At 45.2% G+C, this 23513-nt stretch overlaps 1 protein-coding gene across 1 annotated transcript in view; it reads right to left on the bottom strand.

Moving 5' to 3' along the window:
• PACC1 (proton activated chloride channel 1) overlaps positions 1 to 23513 on the bottom strand; it is a 157059-nt gene that overhangs the window by 132670 nt on the left and 876 nt on the right. The window lies entirely within an intron of this gene.

Consider the following 23513-nt stretch of genomic DNA (forward strand, 5'->3'; position numbering starts at 1 on the left):
CCTCGCTACACTGCGTGCTCTTTAGTAATTTTATAATTTTGCTTATGCAGAAATGTATTTGTAATCTTGTCCATTTCCTCTTTAATACTATTCTTAAAATGTTGTTATTTTTAAAGGTTATTATGCATAGCTCCAAAACTAAGAGAATAAACCAGTTTTTTATATATCAAAATTATCTTTCCAACATCAACGCAATGCATCACTTACTGGATTGCTCATATCCAGCTTAGTACTTGCGTTTCATTACAATAGAGATTTCAAAGACAGACATTATTATCCTCCAAGGCCCTCTGGCCACAGTTTTCATCTGAAGATTTTCACGCGCTGAAAATACTATCTGCCAAGAGCTGGCCGAGAATACTGCAAAATGTTAACACCAGTAAATGTAAACTTGCTGAGGGGGTTGATATCCGCTGCCCGAGGCTCATCGAAGCATATCCAAGTAACCTTTGGAGTTCTGGGTGCACTGGCGCCAGTGGTATCAGAGAAGCGTTTCATGGAATAAGGGAGTCAGCACGCCTTGGCCTAGAGAGCCCTTGAAGGTATACAATGCATGTGCCAAAAGTAAGCTACAGCACATGTAGAAGCCACATGCAAACACGAAGTCCATCTCGTGGTTGTAATTATGAACAGATATTCGTACACAAACCTGTAAGAACTATTAAACAAGCATTTACAATGCAATGGTTTCACCTTTGGACAAGTTAGAGCTATTGGCATTGTAAATGACAATTTTTTTATTTATGTGTTGGTTTTGAAAGAAGATAAATAAATGGCATTGCCATTTACAATGTCAATAGCTTAATCTCTCGCAAATGCGAGACCTATTGGTAAATACCTAGAGACCTCTTAGTTGGAACAAACAGAAGCTTCTCTCATTTCTGCCATTTCCTTGACTGAACTATCCCTCAATCTCTGGTACGGTCTATGTCCCGCTTCTGTGTACTTGAACAACAACATTCTTGCCAAACAACTACCTTAATATACTAAGTACACAGCTCAATACACCCTTCTGCTTCTCCCACCATTCTCACATATTGTATTACAAAGTAACATCCAATCACAACACCCACACAGTAAACACTGCACATGCATCTTCCACTATCAAGTTTACATACATTCTTTCTTAAAACCTACCTGTCATCCAAGCTGAACTACCGGTAGCAAGGCAATATTTAAACACAAGTTTTTTCAAAGAGACCACGCTACAAACAAATATCCCAACTACACTACAGCTAATTACTGGCACGCCCAGCACATACATGACTGGTCTGATGCCTGTGTTTGGCAGCCAGTCACACCTCTGTTCCTCCATTCATGCATATGCCTTCCCATCAAAGCGTGCTTTCGATATCAATTTTTGTTTGATTAAGTGAATTTTTTAGCATGAGCAATAAATAATAAGACGGGTCAGGAACTGTGAGATCATATTACTTTGGACACACCCTTTCCTTTCGTTCTTGACATCTTGCTCTGGTGGGAAGGCTGTGATTGGCACCGTAGATCAGTAAAGGAGACATTTCTGTAACCTTTCCAACTCAGATTTCTGAAAGTTCATCACTCATTTTGTGAACCCAGCTTTGCATCTAGACTTTGACGGTTGCACATTTCTAAGTCTACTAAAAGTTGAAACTTTACTTATAAAAACAATGAAAGTAGTTAGTGATAGTTCAAGCATTAAACGCGGCATTCGGCAAAATCACAAAGCCCGATTCTTCTTTTCAATCTAACAATGCAGAAAGAAGTGTTGGAGAACTAGAAACAGCTGCCCCTTAAGAGGAACCGAAAGAGAACAGTGGTCTGCCAAGATCTGAGGCAGGATATGCTGTGGGAGGACTCTGAAAGGAGGGCAGAATAAAGGGAAGAACAAGACGCACGAGGAACACTCTCCTTCCCAGTAGCAAGGGGGGTGGGGGGGAGGAGGGGGGGTCAGTCTGCGGGGCTTCCTCGTCACTCATGGGCAATTCCTTGGACTCTCTGCTCATGTGAGGCATTGAGAGGTGAGCTCAGCACATCATGCCAGTGACGCTTGCATCCATTTGTGACATACTTCCGCCCATCAAAGGAAAGGGGGTTAAAGTAGTTCCTTTTTGATATTATCAAGAAAACTAACCCAAATGAATAAATGATTGTAGTACTTCTACACATTTACATCAATTCCATCTATCATGGAAAATCTACATGGGGGCTCTATCCTCGCCCCTCAGAGGCTGCTCATTGTTGTGGTGTTACCCATGAAAACCTGGACAAACCTTTCCTTAGAAGGGGGTATGAAAAACGTAATTACCCCTTCAGTTTGAGGAATAGTGCCTTCAGCTCCCAACAAGAACAACGGGAGGGGGGGTGCGGGAACGGGCAAACACGGACAGCGGGAGGGGGCGGGAACGGGCACACACGGACAGCGGGAGGGGGGGGTTGCGCAAAACATTTAAAGATGTATCCACTTAAAATTCTCTATACCTCAAGGAACTCTTCTGACAACAACAAATAGCGCAGAATAGCCAACTGAAAGCCATTCATGAAAAATCTACATGGGGGCTCTATCCTCGCCCCTCAGCGGCTGCTCATTGTTGTGGTGTTACCCATGAAAACCTGGACAAACCTTCCCTTAGAAGGGGGTATGAAAAACGTAATTTCCCCTTCAGTGCCTTCAGCTCCCCACAAGAACAACGGGAGGGGGGGGTGCGGGAACGGGCACACACGGACAGCGGGAGGGGGGGGCGGGAACAGGCACACACGGACAGCGGGAGGGGGACATGCATAATAACGGAGGCAAACAGGCAAAGAGGGTTTGAGAAAGAAACAAGGACGCACTCACCTGGACATCTTCCGGCGGCAAATGATAATAAAAACATGGCGTCCCAAAAAAAAAAAAAATAGGAACCGCCCCCCGCCGCAATGACGACGTTAAAGGGGCGGGATGAGTAAAAATCGCGGGAACGCCCACGAATCTGCTCCGGCAATGACGGGCAGATCTGTCTTCCAATGGCTAGCCTCCATTTATGGGGCTAGCCAATGGAAGACAGAGGCGGTATTAAGCTCCATACTGTTTACAAAAGTGTTCACCTGCGCGATACTGCTTGCGCAGTAAACGCCAGGCGAAACCTAAAAACAGACATGATTTTGAAGCAATCAGTTGTTAGAGTTTTCCTTAATTTGACAAATATATTAGCCTAATAATATGAGTCACTTGTAACTGACTTCATATCATTCATCCTATGTTTGTTTTTATCTCTGACACAGCACACAGCAAAATGTGCACTGTCTATTTGTATGACACATTGTTCTAAAAGAACTCTTTGGAGGAAGCTTTTGTTGATTTCCAGGGCTCTTCCTGCAGAAAGACTGTTGTATTGTATTCATTCAAGACTCTTTTTCATTGTTTATGTAACTAGTTTGTTCTGACAACTTTGGAGGACATTAGGTCAGAAGGGGCGAATCAATAATCATGTAGTGAGAGTGTTAGGATGGTAGAATTATATGACGTTTTATAATGCTGAAATGTGGTGAATAGCTGAAATTATACTTTTGCTTGCATCATGCTGACATTACAGTTTCTATAATTTTTTATGGTGAAATTAACTATATAAACTTTCAAATTTGTGGTGAGACAGAGTTTTCTATATTTCTATTAAGGATGCTGTCCGATTCTCTATAGTTTGCTGCACTTTTATGGACTTAGACTATTTTTCAGATTTTGCTCAATGCAGTATTTAAATACATTCTAGGAGCTTTCATGGCAATTGATTTCTATGCCTTTTGACCGATTCACCACGTCTGAGCTGCATTTAAATTTTTTATATTTCTGCATTGCACTTTAATATTTGAATAAACCTTAATGGTTTTCTAAATTACTGAACTCAAACTCACTCTTTGACTCATACTTCATGGTTGGGTATATTCTGAAATGCTGTTGAGTACTGTCTTTAGGGACACATTACCTCATCGATTTTTGAGGAAAACATCATCCTCTGCCCAGCATCTGGGCACTATGAGTGTTATGACTATAATGCAAATGATCTAAGACCTGGCACTCACCAGTAAAACGGTCATGACAGCGATGTGTGGCTAAACTGCATGTCACAGATTCAAATCTCAAAAGGTCTAAAAAGTCTTTCATCCTTGAAATGTTATAAAATATTTATAAAACACTGTTAGAAAGGGGATTTCTGGATGGTTAAGACTTGCGCCAAAGCCAGGCAGAAACCCCCACTCTAGTGAGGGCGAGGGAGTTACACGCCAAAGATGATAACCCCTGCTCACCCACTTGGTAGCTTGGCATGAGCAGTCAGGCTTATCCCAGAGACAATGTGTACAGCGTTTGCGCAATACATTCACATAGCAGCAACACACATGGCACCCTACAAAAGGAACTCCACGCAAGGTTATATCAAAAATAGCCTTTGTAGTATCATAAATACATGGAATAGTAATCACACATTTACACTGTGCCAACTGGCACTGGGCAATATCTACAGGGGATTATATACACGTGACAAGGCCAATTGGGCCACTGTCACAACCTATCACAAGCACAAATAATAAATGTAGAAGACAACCAGGAATTACTGGCAAAACACTGTACTCAGCATTATAACCTCCTAATCACAAATCATATTAGGCAATAACCTGATAAACATAAATCAAATTTAGCATATCATCACGTAAGAGGCAAGAAACACAGTATGCATCAATCACCAGCATAAACACATTATGGAATTTTGTAGAGCCTGGTGCTCTACTAATCTCCCTCAAAATGACCCCAGGACAACTGGCCTTCCTCAGGGGCGAAAATGCCCTATGCCCAAAATGTCAGGTCGATAAGGGGGGACCTCGCAACGGGCCCCCTGGCTGCCTCAGCTGCAAACACAAAGTGCGCCAGGGCACTGGGGCCTGGGGTGCACTCACCCCTCCTCGACCTAAACGGTACTGGCCCCCAAACGTGGCAGCTGCTCAGCGCTCTCGCAGGGCGGCTGTAAAAAGGTGTGCAAATAAGGTCAGGCACTCATGGTGCCTCTTGAGCCCCACGGGAACTCCAAAACAAATGTGGCGCCACGTTGCAGCTGCCCACTACCAGGTGGGGCAACTGAAAAACCAGCACAGCCACTACGGTGCTCTTAGAGGGACCATAGGCGGCACGGGCACTGACAATGTGCCCAGACTCTCCCTCCACAACCAGTTCACCAATGAGCCCCACTCACCGGGCTCTCCCTCTTCCAGGTGCCGCTTCTGGTACACATGGGGCTCTCCTCACCATACATGAGCCCCGCCTTGCCTCCGATGCTCTGCCGCCTGCCTCCTTTCGCCCTGTCCCCCTTCCTGGGACCGGGGCTTAGGTGGGACGCCCGCAAAGCTCTGGCCTGCTGTGGCGGGAGTCTGACACGGAGGGCGGTCTCCGTTGGCTCGTCTCTCCCGACTTCCGGCTCTTCCTGCTTCGGCCCTCGCAGGTTGGCCTGTCCACGATCAGGCTTCCAGGATGCCTGATTTCCTTTTTCGCCACCCGATTGCGGCGGCCGGCGGTTTCTCTCTCGGGCAATGCGGGGTGGGTTCCCGCGGTTCAGCAACCACCACAGCGAGGTAGGCACCCACTTTTCACAGAGGTGCAATGCCAAGTGGGCACCTGCTTTTCTAAGAGGTGAAATGCGGGGTGGGCACCTGCTCTTCTTGGCACAACGCGGGGTGGGCTCCCGCTTCAATAAGGAGCTCAGGGGGGAATCCCACACGCCGGGATTCCCTCGCGCTGCAGCAGGGCCAGCTACTCCCCCCTCAATCAATTAAAATACAGCGCTCAAGAGGCACTAGTCCATAAAGTCCCTAAAAGAGCAGGAATAAAGTGTCCTTGGTGCTGGGGAGACCTCAGTACAGCTCAGCCAGGCAGGCCAGCATGCAGGGACCCCTAGGAGACAGCAGCTCGGTCCTGTGGCCGTTGCTCCTGGCAGAGGTTCCCCTCCAAGTAAGCACAAGCAGAGAACAGTTTCATGGGGTCACAGCCACTACATTTATACTTCATTTTCCTTTGTCTGTAGTACAGGGCATGGGGGGACCAGATGCAACTGGTTCAAGGGGGAATTGGAGCACTTTGTTTTCCAAGCTCCTCTTCCCCTTTGTCAGGTAGGGGCTAGGTGATCCGACACACCACAGGGGACGGAGCCAGCATTCTCTAGGCTGGGCACAGTCCTATTCAGGGTCAGGAGATTACTTCTCCCACTATGACCAGCACAGATATCCCATTCAGCCTTGTGCTGACTCACCCTGCCCCTCCTGGAGCCACACACACCTCCCAGCCCCTGTCACTCACAAGCCAGACATGTAATTCACATCAGGCAGGCAGACACATAGCACACAGAAATGCCAACTTCTAAAAGTGGCATTTCTAAAAATGTTCATAATACATCTGCACACTCCATTAAGTAGCATTTATTATTACTATTCCAACCATACTAAACTTGACTACACTGCTCCTCTCATAACAGGAATTACCACTGACACACTCATCAGGGAACCCTCCAATGCATTCCTATGGGAGGGCAGGCCAATCTCACCAAATGTAGCACAGAGCACGCACGCACTTTACACTGGACAGCCGCGCTAAAGTGCCCAGAGTCCTAAAACCACTACCACCATGTCGGAAAAAAGGCTAGGAGAACGGCAAAATGTTTAGGGATGACCCTGCAAAAAGGGCCAAGTCCAACACACACTCAAAAATTAAATAACTGTTTTAAGCTTCAAGGGATACATTGACAATGAGGACAGCCAGCAATATGGAACCAGCCTACTCAATGCATGAGCATATAGGGATTGGAGTTCCATGGGTTATGAGAATAAACTGCAAACATCCCATTTACTTCTGACATGTGTCTTAATAAAGACCAAAAGGAGGAGACATTTTTAGAGCCAGTGCTCATCTTAGCTTACAACGGATGAGTTTGTTCTGAGGTATGTCGGATTCAGACCCTGATAAATGTTTTAAGGTCAGACAGAAACGTCTAAAATCAACTCTCTACCTACCAGGTAGACAATACAAAAATGTAGTCAGCCATCGTGTCTGGCAGCCCTACAAGCTAGGCTAACACAAGTTATTTCTGCAATCATTGAGTTGCTAAGACAGACTGCCAGAGAAAGAGCATTTTCAAATTCCACTGTTGAGCAAACCAGAGGCATTAAAGTGGAGTTCCTGAGAATGAAGGCAGCTTTAAAAAATACAGGGAACAAAACATTCCTTTCCATTAACATCCCTCACATACACTAAGAAATCTAAAATATCTAGTAAAATATTCTCTTGCTTCATATCAAAATATCGAACAATCTACCTGAGAAAATCCTCATAATCTAGAACTTAGGGACTCATTAGTATTTGTCCGCCCGCCATAGCCCTGGGAAATGGGACCGCCCGCAATGCATGCAGCGGTCCCGCACACACAATTAGGATGAAAGCACCACCCGCAGCAATGCTAAAAATGCAAGTTGTGCATTTGAATGCATGACGTGACAGGCATCGCGCGGAGCCTGCCACGTTGTACATGCAAATGCAGGCCGGTACCATAGGTACCCCCCATGTGTGACCCCCAATACCCTGGGGGCCCGCAACGGGCCCCCGAAAGCAGAATCCGCATGCCGAAAGGCATGTTTTCGCCCCCATACTAATATGGATGGCGGTGTCTAGCAGACACTGCCACCATATTAATCCCTTTTCCGCCCGGTCGACTGGTCGACCGTGCGGAAAAGCGGCGGGCGGTCTTCCCGTCCGCCGTGGTACCCCCCACTATACTAATATGGCTGGGGTAAATGGGTGGCAGGCCGGGAAGGATGTAGGGCGGATCGCCACCGCCATGCGGGCGGTGGTGATCCGCCCTACATCCTAATGACCCCCTTAGTCTTTCTCAAAGAATTTATATCTCATCTTTTCTCCTCGTGTTCAACACGTAACCATTCCATATTCTCAAAGAACATATTACCCAAGACGAACAACTGCTATGCTCCCTCAAAGAACACCAATGTTCACACTCAAACCATCTCCTTGACGTTACCCTGTTACTCTGTTGTTTACTAAGTTACTGAAGTATAACTTCCATTGTTTTTGAGTCGTTGAAAAGTGTTTTGCTTCCTTGTAGGAAAATAAATATTCTATATAACACAAATAATAAACACTATACATATATCATGCATTCTTCTTCAGCAACACAAATGTAAAGGAAGTGTGTGTGGTGTGTGTGTGGTGTGCGATGTGTGATGTTTGTGTGGTGTGTGCATGCGGTGTGCGTGTTTCAACACCAGGAGCTCTTCGCTAGGAGGATAAAATCTATCAATGTGTTATTCCCGTTCCACAAGCTTCTCAGAACATAGTTGACTGCAAAAAAGTGCATCCGTTAATCTACAATCCCTGTGCAATCATAAATTTGCACCCAATTTAAGTAGGACAACAAGGATTGGACCTTAGTCTTTTTGACAAATGTTTAAGGTGCTGGAGGTATCTATTTCAGATGCATTTATCTCCAATCGAATTCACTTTGGTTAATGACAGTTGCTGCACTTATACTGTATGATATTTGAAGTAAATCTCTAGACACCAATAACGGTTACATGAGATCAGAATTCCTAGATCTCAACATCGAGAACATATTGTTTAGGGTCAAGATCAACAAGTTTTCATATTTATTTTGTCGAGTGGACAAGTAGACTAGGTATAAATCTTTGCAGTACAAATCCTTAGGCTGCCAGTTTACAGTCCCACAGTATGGTTGTGGGAAAGACGACTGTCTGTCAATAAACAATCTGTAAGTTGTTCACCATTCTATATCTGATTCATTATTGCAAAGACTTGACTATTAGAATACACATGTTTCAAAATGTAACAACTTGTAGCTGTTTATTATGCTTTAGTGCCAGTATACCCTCGCAAGTGCCAGTGCGCTTTATAAATATGCATACCATAACATGCTCAAAGAATGCACCATGATTTTATGCAAATACAATACATATAGAAGCATGAAAGCAAGATCGTTGTTAGATTTCATAATAAAATGTATGCAGAAACGGCAACTTGAAAAAAACATTTTGCTAAACTATTGTACTACTTTAAATACCATTTCTCTGAGGAATCATTTAGGAAAACATGTTTGATGCATGTCAATATTAAACAAAAAAAATTGTATTTCAGAATCAGTGCAAAGTGTAAAGCCTTGCATTGATGCAGGTTTACAACTTTCTAGGCAGTCACAAGAGGTTACAGACGTAGACCTAAAAACTTCAAGCCACACACGTATAACATATATTTGCTCATCTTAAAATCTGCAGAGCAATTACTAATTGACCTGCTACTTTTATTTTATTTTTTCTCAAGACAAAAAATATATTCGCTCGTAGAGAAATTGCTTTCCCTGCCCCCCCTACCCTGGAATTTTTTTTAATCCTGCCCTTGTCATAAATACATTTTAATTGTTCCAGTGTTCGAAGAGATTGAAGAGGATTTGATAATATCTTTAAACATTTAAGGTTGTGGTCGTGGACAAAGACATTGGGCATTGCAGCTCTGAAAATAACCATTCCTGCCTACCTCCATCCTTAGTAGATACATTTGAAGAAAGGTATCAAAATCAAGGCCTTGCTAGAATCGAATCCAAACCCAGATTTAATATGAGCCCTGGTATACTCAGAGATGCTATCATCTGAGCTCTGATACAATGAGAGCACTGCCATAACTGCTCACCTTGCTCCACGGCACAAAAAAGCAATAAATAGATTTTAAAATGCATGCATTCAAAGATGGTGGGTGCCTCAATCATGGCCACCTTTCAATGGTTTTGTGAAAGTATTACAAACACATTCAAAGATGATCACAGTGGATGTGCACAGATCCAAGAAGGCCAACTTCGAATACATACATAACATTAAAAAAAACACATTCTGCGTTGGCACAGCGGTGGATGTGTGCGTAGTGTGCATCCACGATAGCCATCTTTGGTTTGACCATTTTTTGGTGCCCGCTGGGTGGGTAGACATTTTAAAATGGGTAAAGTACCATTTTTTTAATGACAACATTGTATCAATTTTAGTAGATAATGATAAACGAGACGTATGCACAAATTACCATATGGACCAGCATTCACCTGGCTGACTGAGCCTGTGACAGGAAATTGCAGGGTTAATATTAGCAAATACCACAATAAACCTCTCCCCACCTCTAACCCTGGGATATTATTAAGTCAGCCACAGCCGGTTCCCTTCCTTCTGTGGGCCCCCATTCAGGTAAAATACAATTTTAAGATGGACACTTGACAATAGCTTGGCTGGTGCAAAAAAGTATAATAAAATAAAGTGAGAAATGCGTGATAGGAGGTGGTGACACATAGGGAGGGACGGGGTTGCAACGAAGGAGTGAGGGTGGGGGATATTTGCAACAAGCATTTGCAATGCAATAGGTCTCGTATTTGTGAGAGTTTGAGCTATTGACATTGCAAATGACAATGCCTTTATTTATGTGTTTTGATAACCTGCAAGCGTAAGTAAGGAATTTAAGTACAAATTGCATGTTTACACACCGCTTGCAGGTTTTCAAAACACATAAATAAAAGCCATTATCATTTACAATGCCAATAAGTAATACTATTGAAAATGCAAGCCAGAGCTATTGGCTTTGCCAATGTGTGTAAGCTATGTTCTAGAGCAGGGTAAGCATACAACTGACTAATTTGGGAGTTGAGGAGTGGTTACACTCTGATAATTTACAGTTGCAAAGAAAATAAATCACTGACGTAGTTAAAATAATTTCTAGTGATTTAGCTTACTTCATGTATTCCATCCTTTACTTTTCGTCTTGCCTAATCATGAGTGACACCAAATAAAATACTTATTTTATCGACAACCACTGGAATTCACAGTCTAAACAAGAGTTTGAGCTATTGGCATTGTAAATGACAATGCCTTTTATTTATGTTTTTGTTTTTAGAACATAAATAAAAAGCATTGTCATTTACAATGCCAATAGCTCAAACTCTCGCAAGTGCGAGACCTATTGCATCCCAAATGCTTGTTTAAAAGTGTGTGTGTGTTGGTGGTGGGAGGGTTATAAGCAGAAGGTAGCAAAAGGAACACAGACGGGGAGGGAAACTGAGGGTGCAGGTGTGGGGAAGCAAAAATGATGGCATGGTGGGGGTAGAGGCACTGAGGGTATAGGGAAGCAAACGATAGACAGAGCAATGTGGCGCGCGGGGGAGACAAGCAAATGAGTGAGAGCAAAGTTAAGCTGGGGTGAAAGCACACCCGTTACAGGTAATCTGAGCCAAGGAGCAAAGCACAGCAAGCTGCCACTTTGGAACTGGAGAACTGCTTAGTAAAGCGCTCAAATGCCTTCCGGTCGGGTTTGCGCTTGCTGTTGCGGGAGAGTGTGTCCAAAGAGACATTTGCGGCCACAGAGTTTCTTTCTTTTTTTAATCCATTTCACAGAGGAACACATTGAGAAAAGATGGTAAGAGACCTTTGTTGAAGTCATGGTTTTTAGCAAATGAGAGGAGGAGTAAACCTAAACGATATTCATGTTTAACATAGATTTTCGTTCAGAAAATAAACACGCTAGATCGAGTTGAATTCACATCATGCACCTTTGACCTCCCTAAAGGCATTGCTGAGTTACCCCTTCTGTCTCCCATGGCCCCTGAAGAGCTCCTCATTTGGTACGAGTTAAACAAGCCGGTGGTCATAACTGCGCATGAGAGACCCTCCTGCCGTAAGAGAAACTCATTAAAGAAAATGACAGACCAAACATGATGTACAGTGTAACAACCAAAGTAAAAGGGTCAGTCCTCATGGGAGGCTATAAATGAAGACAAGGCGGTACTAAGGAGGGACTAACAAGCCTAATAACAAATCAGAAGCCAGCGTTTACGAAGGACAATGACACAAGCCAATGACAAATATGGGCAGAGAGTGGGCGGGGCTTCAAGTACCTACTCCAATATAGCATGGTTCGCAGAGCAGCGCATGCGCTGCCCAGGCTCGACCTAGAAACAGCATGTGTAAGTTATGGTGGACTAGAAGCAGGCAATATTCTGGTTGAGTCATGCATGGGAGTTTCAATTATTGTGAAACATTGAATACTAACGGAAAAAAGAATTCGTGATAAGGTTGTGCACATTAAGTGGTGCAGCTGACTGGCGAGTGACGCTACATTAGGATGTTACATATTCTTATTCCTCATGCGGCAAAGGTGAAAGGTACAGGGTGAAGCGATACGACAGGTGAAAAGGGGAGGGAATCCCTGGTTGTCTTGGGATTCAGGGATTGCGTGCCGTAGTGCCTGAATTATAACAGGTAGGCGGGCGAGAGGTGCAACGACACTCAAGCGAATGAATGGAAAGTGCACATTAGTGTCATGTGTGCGTGCACGGTAGAGTAAGCACCACTGCAGCCTCCACAGAGAGGAATTGACCTAGGGAGGTGGTGTACGATGCATGCTTTCAAGAGGTTGCTGGTTTCGTGATTGTGGAGCCGAGTGTGATGAGTTGGCGGTCGAGTGACAATTAAATAATTAAAACGCCGGTGGGTAGTAGGAGTAACGGGACTGACCTTAGCGAATTCAGCCACAAGGTTACATGTGATTGGTTGAGAGGGTACGGACGTATCCTGGTGGGAAAATACAATTGTTAAACGAGCAGCCCGGGCTTCTGTTAATTAAAAAACGGAGAATTAGTGGGAGTTTACCTGGTGTTGTGAAATTGCTGCGAGGTAACGGGCAGGCAGTTCCGGAGTTGGTCGAGGTAGAGGTTGCTGTGATTGTAATCAGATATGCAACCAACAAAATGGGACAATGGCAAAGGAAGTTAAAAATACAATTAAGTCCCAGAGACAGAGACCAAGGATCAGGTCTATTACATCCATGGGGGAGTTACGTCTTACCTCATGAGACTTGTACAATGGCCATGAGCTCCTTCCGGTGATACGTGGGCTTGATCGTCTATCTGGGGGGTGCGGCCCGTGTTTAAATAGACAGAGAACAAGACAGAGTCCGAAAAACGAATCAAGAAATAGGGTTTAGTTACTTCTCACGCACATTGCTAAAACTCAGCGGCACTCCAGCGAATCACGGCAGTTAGCGACAGCATGCATCAGTGAGGGCACTACAGCGTTTCACAGCCTCCCCTGGGGTGGGACTTCCGCCTTCTGTGGGAAGCCCGCGCCCACTAAGTGACTGGACGGGAAAGGCAGAAGGAGGAAGTCCCGCCCCAGGGGACGCAGTGAAACGCTGTAGTCGAGGAGCAGAGGCCGCCGATGCAAGCGAGGGAAGCCCCGCGTGACGGAGCCTGTAGCCCGGTGAGTGGGGCGGGTGGGGCTTAGTTGTAGGATGTGTGTGTGTGTGTGTGTGTGCCTGCGTGTGTGTGCCTGCGTGTGTGCATGCGTGTGTGCCTGCGTGTGTGTGCATGCGTGTGTGTGCATGCGTGTGTGTGTGTGCACGTGTGTGCCTGCGTCTGTGTGCATGCGCGTGTGTGTGTGTGTGTGTGCATGCGCGCGCGTGTGTGCGTGTGTGTGTGTGTGTGTGCATGCGCGCGTGTGTGTGTGTCTGTGTTTTATCCACTTCCTGGCAATGTAGGACAGGAGATGTGCACGGCGTGTGGGTGAACGTGCACGCTCACATGGGGGATTCTCCTGCGCGTGCACATACCCTGTCTCACATTCCCAGGAAGTGAGTAACAAAAGATGCTTCGCTGGACGCAGTGTTTCGCACTGCTAACACCAGCTCGACCTAAAAACGACAGGCAGTGGACAAGCTGGGGTGAAGAGGGGATAGAAACATGAAGAGCGAGTGGCACAAGGGCAAGAGAGCAACAAAACACATGCAATTACATGGAGTGTTTATGGGAAAAGCACAGAGTAGTTCCCTAAATGTAAGCAACGTAAGGATAAATGTCAACAAATCAAAATGCAAGACAAACATAAGAATAGGGAGGAAAGCCATCAAATTAAGAGGAGACAACAGAGAGAGACACCAAAGTCAATTGATCATGAGCTTACTCAAAGCCTACTCTATGTATATTGTAAACAATATGTCTGAGTAACAGACTACTAAAGTTGCCAGCAACCAATACCTTAAACAGAAGGAACACATGTAATGGTCCTCCACAGATATGGATCTCTGCAGGTGGATATAAAAGCTCAAGATATCTTAATGGAGTGTACTTGCTTAATAGGGAATAGCAAGGACCATACAGGCCATGGGTGAGGTTACTGCACCATCGAGCACAAAATCGGCTAGAAATTCCTATAAAGCAGCTCGGGTGGAGGCAAAGTTAAAATGGGAACAATTAAAAGATGCATGCTCTTCCAGAGGTCAGACTGTAGGTACTATAATGATTATCTTAAATTATTCAAATGACATACATAGTGTAGGACTTGGCCCTTTCCCCAGAAATTTTTCGTTTTTACTCCCTTGATTTAGGGTGCCCCCTATTGTAACAAAAGGGTATAGGCCTTGTGTAGTGAAGAAAGCCCTGTGTATGTCAAACTAATGTTAAGGTGCAGGTGCTTTCTTCCCCTAACATGGCTGCCACTGACCCCTGCTACTGCAGCGCGGTCTTTGTGGGCGCATTCGAGTGGCCAGGAGCTGGCTGGAACCCTCCAAACAATGTATCAATGCTAGCCTGCCAGCCTGCCAATAGCCAGAATGGTGGAACCTCCTAGAACCTCCTGGAACAGGTGAGGTGACACCAACTGCCACTGCCAACTGTCAACTGACACTAAATAAGGAAAGGGAGGGAAACTTTCCTGTGAGACTGAGGGAGCACAGACCTGGGGAAGAACCTACGCAGGAGTTTTAGGCAGTGGGGCCTAGACAGGGACCTATGACACTGGGAGAGACAGGGCCTAGGTGCTGCCTACCAAGTGTTGATGAATCCTGAACTTACCCCCTGATCTGGCCCGGCGGGGGGGGAACCCAGAGTCCACCTGAGGAGACCGGCTGAGGAGATTTGATACCAGCCAACAACTCCAACCCCCCCCCCTTCAAGGAACCCAGAGACTGCTATTTACAAGGGCGCAAGAAACATAAAGCGCCGAGAAGAAACCAAATCACCACAGGACTTTTGAGAAGACAACCAGGTATTGGTGCTGTGTCGCTCCCCGCGCTCCCTGACGCCACCTGGGACCCCCTTTTGCTGGTTTGCCACTGTTGTGTGGCCTGTCCTGTCTGATCTGCTGGTTTGCTTCCAACTAAAATAAACTGCCTGCTGGCTAAGCGCTCCTATTCCCTAGCGCTAGCACCCTGGACTACCTGTCCTGCTGGCGCTACCTGAACTGCCTTATTTATGGGAATGGCCCAAGAGAAGCGCTGTGCCTGCGAAGCGCTGGGGCTGTAACTAACCCTGAGTGCCCAGCGCTGTCATTTGAGGATCTGTGGCTGCCAGGAGCGCTATTGTGGAAACTGCCCAAGCGCAACTGCTGTCTGAGCGCTAGCTCCCAGAACTGCTGTGTCCCCTGCAAAGCGCTGTACCAGAGAAGCGCTATCTCCAGGACTGCCATATTCCCTTCCCCTACAACTGACACCAGAAAGCCATTACCAGCGCTGTTACTGCGAAGCGTTGTGAACCAGAGAGCTCGGCTGCTGCCTGGGGACCCTTGAGGTACTGTGAAGCGCTGTACATCCAGCGTCTGTCATTAACTTCAAGCGCTGCATAGGCGAGGGGCTGTGTGCCCAGGCCCTCAATTTGCTGCCTGCCGCTGTGTCAGAAGGCTCCCTGAACTGGGGAATAGCCCCATTGGCCCCTTCAAGTACTGGAGCTGGGCCAGGGCCCCCCCAAAAGACACCGTGGGGGCCTCAGCTAATAAAAGTTAACCCCTGCCTCGGGTACAGTTGCATGCCAGTTAGTGTAGCCCTATGCATGTTTATGGCTGAGTAATGCAGCATTTATTCTCTCATGAAATGTTGAGCCTTTTATGGGGTACTTACCTAATGGAATGCTTTATACTCCTGCCCCAGTGTTCTAACTTCTACCTACCAACAGGGATACTCTTGAATACTGAAATGTTTTATCCCTGCGTCAAGAACTGCGGAGCAAGGAATTGGTTAATTGTGCCTGTCTAATGAAAGGTTTTGTTCCAACCTGAGAATTCCTGCTCATGTGCCATTGTCTTACTGGTTCTTAGGCACAGGGTTTAGATATAATTAATGGAAGGTTGATCCCTGCTTGAGGAGAATGTTATTCTGGGTAAATGAAATGTTTAGTCCTACATAAGGGGCTGTTATTTTTAAGCTGCAGGAGCTAGGAAAACCTTATTACAGGCCCTGCCGATTCGAGGAGCTTGCTGCGCAAAATTGCTAATGGGGCCTGGGTTCTAATGACCTGTTTATTCCTGATTAAGGAAATGGTTACTTCTGCTAATTGAATGTTTTAACCTTTATTGAAATAAGTTATTGCTATTGAGAATATGAATGGCTCTACATGAAATGTTGTTCTCATCTGCGAACAGGATAATTCCTAATGAAAGGTCCCTACTAGATTAAGGGGGTGTTTACCCTGGTATTGGACTGTTTTAGAGGTCCCAAGGCCCACCGTTTATAGGCCTCAATTCATAAAAGGATAACCCCTGATTAGAGGATGTAATAGAATGCCTACAGTACCAGGATGGAGAGTATTAGCGAGGGCTAGGCCCAAACCCAGGGATTATCCATATTTCGCCTAGTGTCCTGCTCAGCCTAGACCTTATGCATGGTTCACCTGTTATTAAATGTTTACTTCTGCTCAGAGAAGTGGTTACTTCCTGGATGAAATGTTGGTGCATAACTAATGAAAAGTTCTATTTCTAATATGGAACTGCTTAATGCTCATTCCTGCTGGGAGTGATTCTTAAAATGATTAATCCTGCACAAGGGGATGTTTATTCTTAATGAAATGTTTTTCCCCCCTTTAGTGCCACATTTACTGGAAGCCTACAGTTATTTATTTACATGTTTATTGCTGTAAAACGCTCACCCTTGCTTGGTGAGAAGCGGGTAAAATGCCTGCAGAACCAATGTGATGCAATGTGATGCAATGTCATTTGACGCACTATTCCTAACTGAGACCTGGACGCATGCAGACTGTAACATTGACCTCGGTCTGGCCTGCCCTCCAGATTTTAAAATACTGCATCTCCCCAGGCCAAAGGGCCGTGGTGGGGGAGTGGGCGTCATACATCGAGCATCCTGGTCGACTACTACTCTGGATATCGACCCGGTTGCCGGAACGGAACTTCTTGGCGTTACTATTAACTGTCACTACGGGGACACAGTAACGGCCATTATCTGCTACCGCCCCCCGGGGGTTTTCAACGCCCAGCAGCAACAATCGTTACTTACTACTTTTTCTAACCTGGCATCCTCCCACCGCAAACTGATCATTCTCGGAGATTTTAATCTCTGGCCCAACGGCAACCTGGATAATGCTCTGCACAACCTACTGCTCTCCTGCGAGGGACTTGGCCTCTCACAACTGGTTAACAAACCCACCCACATTGCCGGGCACCAACTGGATTTAATTTTTGCCTCTTCCCAGTGGGTTCACCTAGGCGACATCCTGCCCTTGTGTTGGACCGACCACGCACTTGTTAAATTTCACATCTCTTGTGATAAAACCTCTAGGCCCCTACGTGGCACTACTCCAGAGTTTCTGTATAGAAACTGGAAAGCCCTTGACACCCTCAGAGCGGCGGGCTCTGTATTCAATGTGGAAAATAGTTTTTCCTCCAACAATTCTGTTGAGAACAACTTCAAAGCCTTCTCCTTAGCAATCACATCCATCGTTGACTCTCTTGCCCCTTTGAAGAAAGGAAAGGTCAAAGGCAGAGTTCCTGCTCCTTGGTTCAACGACTCTCTAAAATCCCTTAAACTAGCTTGCAGACAATCTGAGAGGAAATGGAGACAAGGGTACTCGGAGTCAAACAAAGCCATCTGGAAAAGCCATCTCCTTGCATACAAAACTGCCATTACTCAGAGCAAAGCCAACTATTTTTGCTCAATGATTAGTAATGCCCCCAACAGCTCCAAAAGCATATTTCAGATCCTCAGAAACCTTACCCACCCTGATTGTGTCTCTACAACTACCCTTCCTACCCAAGCCCTCTGTGACAACCTTGCGTTGTTCTTCAAAAACAAAATTGACACCATTATCTCTAATCTGAACTCCTCCCCCCCCCTAGGGGGCCCCATTACATCTAGATCCGGTACTAGCGATCCCACTCCGGCGCACTCAGATTTTCCTTTTAGGAAAAAACTGCGGGAGTTTCCCCCTATCCAAGCTCCAGAATTTGAAAGGCTGGCTCTTGGGATCACCTCCGGTTCCCCCCTGGACCCAGTACCTCCTAAAATTTGGAAGAGTTTTGGTACCGACCTCTTTGACACACTACGCAGGATCTGTAATCAATCTTTATACTGCGGACTTGTGCCTTCCACCTGGAAGGAGGCCCTTATCACCCCATTGTTAAAAAAACCTTCCCTGAACCCTGATTGTCTGTCCAATTACCGGCCTATTTCCCTTCTGCCTTTTCCTGCTAAAATTGTGGAGCGCTGGGTAAGCACCTGTCTCTCCACCTATTTGGAGGATAATCAGATCCTGGACGACTTTCAGTTCGGCTTCCGCCCTGCCCACGGGACCGAAACAGCTGTCCTGACAGCTATGGAAGACCTTCGTATGCGTGCAGACAGGGGCCAGGCAGTAGCCTTGATCCTGTTGGACCTGTCTGCCGCCTTCGATACGGTCAACCATGGGGTCCTGCTGGAGCGACTCCAGGCAGCGGGGATTGACGGCACTGCCCTTCTCTGGTTTCACTCCTTCCTTCGGGACAGGAGACAGGCGGTATCTCTTCCCCCTTATCAATCCACGTTCTCCCCTGTCTCCCACGGGGTGCCCCAGGGCTCCTCCATCAGCCCCATTCTTTTTAATGTGTATCTTAGACCTCTGATCACGTTAATAAAGGCACACGGGTTAAAAACAATTAATTATGCAGACGACACCCAGCTCATTCTCTCTTGGGAGGGAGAAGACTCTACCCCCCTGGCAGCCTTTCACGACTGCTTAAGGGAGACGGCTGGGTGGCTACTCACTAACTCGCTGCAATTTAATTCCTCCAAAACGGAGGTTCTGTACTGTGCGGGAAGCCGCATTCCCCGGCAATTCCCCTGCGATTTCTGGCCCCCGGAATCGACAGATAAACCTCGGCCAGTTACATCGGTCCGTAATCTAGGAGCCACGCTGAATGAGAAAATGAACACTGAAACCCAAGTTGCAAAAACGGTGGGAACTTGCACAGCTCTCATACGTTCCCTACGCAAAATTATGCCATTGTTACCCGCTCAAGCTCGGGAGCAGATAGTCAGGTGTACCATCCTCAGTCGCCTGGACTACTGCAACGCGCTGCTTCTTGAGTCCCCAGCTGCCCTGCTTGACCGACTTCAACGAGTTCAGTCGGCCGCAGCCAAACTAGTTCTAGGCTGGACTAGGAGAGCTTCCGCCACAGCGGCCCTAGCTGAACTACACTGGCTTCCGCTTAGGCAACGTGTGGCCTTCAAGTCCCTCTGCCTGGTGTTTAAAGCGCTCCACGGAGCTGGACCTAAACCTCTGCAGGCTATGTTCACATGGTACATCCCTTCCAGATCTCTACGTTCTGCCTCGGCTCGCCTGGTGATTGTTCCTAAATACAACAAAGTCAGGACGGGGGGCAGATCTTTCAGAGTCGCTGCGGCTAAATTGTGGAACAGTCTTCCTCCTGATATCCGGCAAATATCACAGCTCCTCCCCTTCAGGAAACGCATCAAGACGTGGTTATTCCCTTAGAAATTCCACCCCCCCCTTGCTCCCTGCTGTTGTTCCCCTGAGGTACGAGTATTCGCCAGCGCCAGGAAACCTGCAAGGTGTCAGCCGCGCTTTACAAATGGAGAAAATAAAATAATAAATAATTTGGTTGTCTCCTTAATGTATTTCTTACAGGTGCTGACAAGAAGCAAGGCAACGGTCAGGCCTGTGGTTATCTATACTTAATATTATCTAATATTCAATATTTATCTGATTTTTAATATTTATTCCTCTGAGTATTTATTACAAGGTGTTGAAACATATGTATTCTGAAGGAAAACTAATAAGTAATTGATACTGTAATTTTTGATTACCCTGACTCTGCTCTATATAAAAGTTATCTGATTTTTATACAAACTAACTGGAGTGGCGTCACTCATTGCGTGCCCATTTTTACTGTCTCAGTGGTTGTGTGTGCTGTGTGGTCGCTTTACACATAAGCTTTCGGATGCCTATCCGCTCGTGCCATGCTACCCACGGGGAGCTGGTGACCCCAGTTCCAACACATAGCAAATTGAAAAATCAGCACTGAAGAGACAAGATCTGAAAGTTGGTGAGAAATACATCCTTTCTTTCGAAATGGAGGCCCCCGGGACACTTCATCGGAAGGCAGCCCTGTTAAACTTCTGAAATGAACTGCTGAATTAAACCATACCAGCGACATTAATACACAGCCAAACAGAAGGCTTCACATGGCTTGAGGATCTTTGTGTTTCCACAAGTGGAGACAGTCAAATTGTTTTGGGCAAAGTGAGCACTGTATCAGAAGACATGTGCATACCTCAACAAAGCAATCAAAAAAAGGTTCTACTGTTACCCTACAGTGCTTAGATTAAAGATGTTGGGAAATATAGTAGTAATGGCAATTTTAGATTCCTGTGAGAGTAACTGAATTTGAGATCTGAATAGAGTGTTAGAGCAATAATGTTAGGTCCTGCAGCGTGCAGGGCTACAATAGTAAATTTCTGAGACCTCACACTAAAGATCATAGTGAAATTAGCAGTAACTATCTGGCAACCAAGGCCCTCGTTAACAAAGGATATTCAAGAGCACCAAGGAATTTGTACATAGAGCAGGAAATGGAACCTTTTTTTTAGAAAGTTTAGTGTACAATGTATATTCAGGGCTTGAAAGCCCAAATTCTGAGGCGGTTTTCTGATATGCAAAGTATTACTAAGCACTATACTAAGACACATCTCTTTTCCACATATTGAGGAAAATTTGGCTGAGCATTTCATCTGTAGGACTGTAAAACCTGTAAGTAAGCCGGGATAGAAAGCAAGCTTCTCTCACTGTTTTTGTTTTCTCAGCATTCTGACACGGGGAACATCCTTTTCAACGCAACTTTTACAACGAAGTACCTTTACGACGCAACCATTACAATGCAACTTTTACAACGACTTGTGCTGGGGGGCGCTCTAGGATAGGGAATAGTTTTAATTTACTATCCAACACCTTCCCTACTATCCACGGGGACTGGAGTTGGAATAGTAAATTAAACTATTCACTATCCAGCGCCCCCCAACGCAAGTTGTTGTAACGACTTGCGTTGTAAAACTTGCGACGTAAAGGCATGCGTTGTAAAAGCATGCATTGAAACGTCATACATCCTTCTGACACATGTATTTAAAGGAGTAAAAATACCAAAATGTGAAGCAAACAGTCAAAGCAGCCACTGGGAGACACAGCGATTTGTCTTATGGCCACTTCTTTCAGAGTCAAAGTAGTTTGCCATTAACCAATTGCATTTTGTGAATGGTTACCTCCGGCTCTCTTCGAGCGATGGTCAGTCACTGCCTTGTGACTGCATGTGCGGGGACAGAGCACTGGCAAATCTCTATATTACTTACATAAGAGAGTGGACCCTACCATCTTTGCCTTTGTGGTACACAAAGTCTGATTGTGGGCTATATGTTGTGTAATGGGAATTGCAAAGTGCAGTGGTACTGTCCATTACTGGGACTAATCAGGGGTCTCCAACCTTTTCTGTAGTGAAAGCGACTTCTGATCAATGAAAATCATTGTGAGCTACTGAAGAAGGCTAAGCAACGCTTGACTCTAAGCCTAATGTCTATAGAGCCAGATACTATGGTTTGAACCAAATACTTTGACTAGCAGCACTATGACAGTGCTGCCATGTGTGTCAGTGAGAGTGTGATCTTTGGGGATGTCTGAACATGTGTGCGTATGAATGGGATATATGTATACGGGTGACTTAGCATTGTGTCATATGTAATTGTGGCACAGGACATACATTTCGCCATATGTGGATCATAAATCTGACTAAGCACTGCAGCCTGGAGATAATAATAAGAAATAAACACAGCCTTCCCTTAACATTAAAAGGAAATGTGACCTTGTGCTTGTTTAATAATGAACTCAAGGCTGGGAGCTATTCTGAAGGCGTCTGTGTGCTACTGGTAGCTCGTGATCGACAGGTTTGGAGACACCTGGACTAGATACTGCAGGTGCTGTTCCTATTACATAGAATAGTGCTGACTAGGAGCCTTTAAAGTAACTTTTTTAATCTGGCTGGCAGTATCTTGGACTTTTGGCACAAAGCAAAGAGGAATTCTGTCTGGCTTCATAACTATCCATTTATGCATATGCACTGTTGATCTGTTCCTCGCTCTTGGCTGTCTTCGGCCTGAAGTACTCTCCAAACCAAAAATAAACGAGAATAGATTTGTTGCAGCCCTCTACATGGTGCTTTAATTATTATTCCAACATTACGTGCCTTGCCCTAATTAAAAATGTTATTAACGTTCGAAAAAAAAGACCCATGATGAGAAGTAAAATAAACTGCCCTTAGTCTAAAAAATGTGCTGCTCTGTGAGATTACCCATTAACAATAGTGTGCCTGCGTCATGTGACAATGCATGTGACATATCCTACAGGAAATCCCATGGCGCTGAATTTAGCACCTTTATCTTTTGCCTGTTCCAGGCAAATGTCTGCACTGGGCAGGATATCCTTTAATAATCTGCCACCCAGGCGGGAAACTTGAACAGATCTGTTTGGAGGCAAAGAGGCAAATCCCAACAAGTTACCACTTTCACCAGTTTCCTACGTTAACAGTGTTTAAAACATACACTACCTACATCACTGAACACTCTACACAAGCATAAAACACAGAGGATACAGAACATGACAACGCATAATTCATATTTCAGTTCATGTGTGCTGCCAATCTTCAAACAATCGCTTTTTTGCAATAACTATAGACCAATACGCAATAAACAGAGAGTACATAACAGGTAACTGTATTGTGGTCCAATAATGCATATTAGGGGATCTGATGGCATAATTAACCACAGGCCAAAGTTTGAGAAGTTTGTAAATCTAACCAACCCCATGGTGACTGTGATGGACCATAATACACAATCATTTTTTATACTACATGCCTATACCCTTCAGCATGAAAAACAGTTAACGTTTACTGAAAACATAAAGTTACAGCTCGGACCGTACTGTTGAGATGTCTGCAGTAAAGGGAATTACAAAATGTTATGTTATTTAGAGTCAAATGGTTGCGAGTCTACTATTTAATGTATTATAATGATAACATAAACTAAGAATCACGTTTGTGGAAATGTGCCTGTAAAAGTGAGAACTCTTGCAACTGCATCCTACATTTTTAAACTAACAATGGGTCCTGATTAAAATTAGAATGTTCAGGTTTTGTTTACCCTTCATGGA

Source organism: Lissotriton helveticus, chromosome 6 (assembly GCF_964261635.1).
Source record: "Lissotriton helveticus chromosome 6, aLisHel1.1, whole genome shotgun sequence".
In the NCBI taxonomy this organism is placed as follows: Eukaryota; Metazoa; Chordata; class Amphibia; order Caudata; family Salamandridae; genus Lissotriton; species Lissotriton helveticus.